Source organism: Rhagoletis pomonella, unplaced genomic scaffold (genome assembly GCF_013731165.1).
Source record: "Rhagoletis pomonella isolate Grant_MI unplaced genomic scaffold, Rhpom_1.0 Rhpom_scaffold_00004, whole genome shotgun sequence".
In the NCBI taxonomy this organism is placed as follows: domain Eukaryota; kingdom Metazoa; phylum Arthropoda; class Insecta; order Diptera; family Tephritidae; genus Rhagoletis; species Rhagoletis pomonella.
In genome coordinates, this window is record NW_023458558.1 from 24,703,768 (window position 1) to 24,707,405 (window position 3,638).

The following is a 3,638-nucleotide window of genomic DNA, read 5'->3' on the forward strand; positions in this document are numbered from 1 at the left end:
TTGTTATATAAAAAATCGCAGAAGCAGTCTAAAAAAAAACCCAAAAATCAACACGATTTTTTGGCCGGTTAAAACTGGCACTTCATCTGACTAAAATAAATAGAACAGGCTAGAAAACTGCATAATAGAAAATTTTCTAGAAATTCTGAGTAAAAAGTTAAAAATTTGCATACATTTTTTTTTAATTTTTGTGAACTTTGTGTAAAGTTTGAAAATTTCATTTATATGGTTTATGTTATAGAATTAACTATAGTTTCATAAATAATAAATGCAAAATAATTTTCGTGGAAATAATTGCGAAGATTATATTAGAACAAGGTGTACACTTTCATTTGACGTCTAATGTATGTACATATATGAGTGCGGCTGCACACCTCACCTCGCTTTACTTATGACAAGGATATACGATAATGACGGTACATCCTTTTGTTGTTAACGCTACAACTGTACAACCCAACTACAACTGTTGTAATGTTTGGTTTTTTCATCCTCTTACTATGCCTAGATTTGGAAAGTGTGGCTGGATATGCGGTTCATTTGCTGTTCGTTAAGATTTTTCCGGCCAACACCACTAATGCGGCGTTTTTATAATTACACTTGCGCAAACTCATAGCCCTACATACATACAAACATATGTAAAGATACCGAAGGAAGATGTTAGGAAGAAAGAAACATACATGTGTATGTGTATGTACGTGCATCCATAGCACAAACACATACAAATATTTCTTTGAAGCAGTTACATTTCCTCCGCACACAATGTCTATCATCACATTTGGATTACCAACAGACTTTGCCTGCTTCTAGGCGTAATTTAATGCTTAGTAATGTTTATTTTGGTCTACTGAACTTTTATTTTTCTTTGTACTTAGTAAAATATATTTATGTGTGTATATGTACAGAATTACAAACAACAGTGTGAACTCTTTACATGTTTGCTCTAAACCAGCAGCAAGCTCTATATGTACATATGTTAGTAGTGTTGTTGGTCGAACGTTCAGTTGTAGCCGCCATTATAAATTATTTTTAAGGGCAAAAGTACAACGAAAATGCTCATTGTCTGCTAACGGCGCGGCATAATGTTGATTTGTATGTTTATTCAGGCGCGAACGACTCCCACACATACATACATACATATGTAGATACCTCCGCATATACATTAACAATTTCGCAAATAGACAAATAACTGCGGTACGGCCACTTTCACTTGCCGGCTAAAATTTTAGCGCCCTAAACTTGGCTAATGCGTTTCGGTTAAAAGCTTCCGTCAGTATATCTTAACCTTAACTACTTTACTTGTATTGCTTGCTCTATACATACATACGTATGTACATAACTGGCACACAGTGACAGACAGCCTCGGCTGGCAAAAGCGCCGCAATTTGAACATTGGACAAAAGACAAGATTTATTTAGTTGGCGAAGATTTTATTGTTAACACGCGTCTCCACAAATTTCTATTATAGCCCTATTTATTACAATTTTCATTAATTGTGGACACTTTAGCGGTGGTTTGTTAGACTTTACACATGAGGTATTTTAAAAGGGAAAATCAGAGCAGTGGAATGAAAAGGAAGGAGGTAGGCGGTTTGGAGAAGCTGATTTTTTTTTAACATGTGCACCTACATCAATTTTATATTTCGAATTATATTCGATTTAGGGGAGGGAGCAGGTCACCTGGTTACCGCTACCGAAACGATATATTGTAACCAGCCTCTATTTGACTGCAGATCTTCATAGATCCACGTATTGCTAAGAAACCTCATGATGTCCTTCATTACCCTGTAACTGATCTTACTTTTTTTCTACTGAGGTGAAACGCAGCGTTTGCTTTGACTATTCGAAGTTACACGTCGACTGCTGAGTGGAAGATCGACCTACATATCTCGGCAGCCAGTTCGAAAACGCTCTATCTCAAAAATCTTTTCAGGAACGCCCTATTTCAGAATTTTATTGAAAAACACCCCATCTCAGAATTCATTTCATTCTTTTCAGGAACGCCCTATTTCAGAATTTTATTGAAAAACACCCCATCTCAGAATTCGGTTGAAAAACGCCCTATCTTACTTCAAAATGTATTGAAAATTTGCAGATATAGGGAGTTTTTGAATCGGCAGCTGAGATAGGGCATTTTTGAAACGAATTCTGAAATAGGGCTTTCTTAAAAAGTTTTTTGCGATAGGGCGTTTTCGAACTGGCTGCCCAGATAGGTCGATCTTCCACTCAGTAGTCGATATGTAGATAGAAAAGAAAATCGTGTGGATCTGCTGGTGCTGGTGCATGTCGCACGTCTAGGCCCTAGCATAAGCGTGGAAAGTTATCTAAAATTTCGTAGAAGCAGAGGATTTCATCTTTCTATAAAGTAAGACTAGAAATATAACCAGGAATCGGTTTTGGGAAAAACGCGCCAGTTTGGACTGGTAGCGTTAGTCCTGATCGAGACAGAGTTTTAGAAAGTTTTAGGACTTTTGCGCGTTTGTGACAGCGGGCACCGGAGTGCAGGGAGTGAGTTTCATACAGAATCATAAATCTTCGATATGAATAAGATACAAATATAGTAAAATATGGGTTCTAAAGCCGACATAATGGCCTACGAGGGAAAATTAGTGCTATTATATAATCATTATCTATATTGAGCCCTCAAAAAATTTCATTGGAAAATTAATTTTCGAAAAAAAAAATTAATACTTTCCTGGCTAGCTCCAACAAACAAATGTTTCGGTTTTGGTTTTGTGGACTTTCCTTGTAGATTTTCTAACAAGGAATTGAAATTTGTTGTCGAAATTCGACTAAAAAGGGTTTTAGATGCCCATTTTTTAAATTGCAAAGTTTCATCTGAATTTTCAACTTTGGACACACTAGGTTAGGCAATCTTTCTTTAAGAGATGCTAAAGATCTGTAATGGTGCGGTGTCCCTAGTTCTGTTGTACCCAAGCACTAACTAAGTAACTAGCATTTAATTGTATATAGAAATTTGTAAATAATTCCTACCTTGTTTTACTGTTGCCAAAACTGTCTCTATTTGTAACGCTGGCGGACAGTATCGCTTTATGTAGCTTAAAGTTGTTAGCTGATTTTGTTTAATTTCTCCGACAGAGTGTAACGTGATACTTATGTACATTAACAATTCTTAAAAATGATCTTTTCAACTTCATTTTCATTTCTTAATAAAGGATCTTTTACATCGCTCGTGCACTCGAAAAATTCGTTGTGCAATCCTACATATACATATATGTATGGATATGTATGTATGCATGTGAAGCGCATTTAGTAGCCCTCCATTGCCAACACTGTGTGTGACAGATTTTTTGTTGACTTATGAAATCCCTTAGTTCTGCTATGCGGCTTCTCGCTTTCCAAGTGAACTTTCAGCTGGTTTAGCTCAAACAAAGCACACTCCTACTACTGATTAGTGTGCACCAACAACGAAACAATACCCTAACTCTCAATACGCATTACGCTCTTCACTCGTTCGAAAAGTCCACCATGGACAAGCACAAGTATGTTACAATTTTCTGGAAAACTTTTGAAGTATAACAGCAGTATTTAGTCTACGGCAACGGCGACAGCGATAGCAGCAGCCCAGTGCGGGGCCATGCTTTTCTTTGAAAGAAAAGCCAGTTCGAGTAGAGCTAGCTT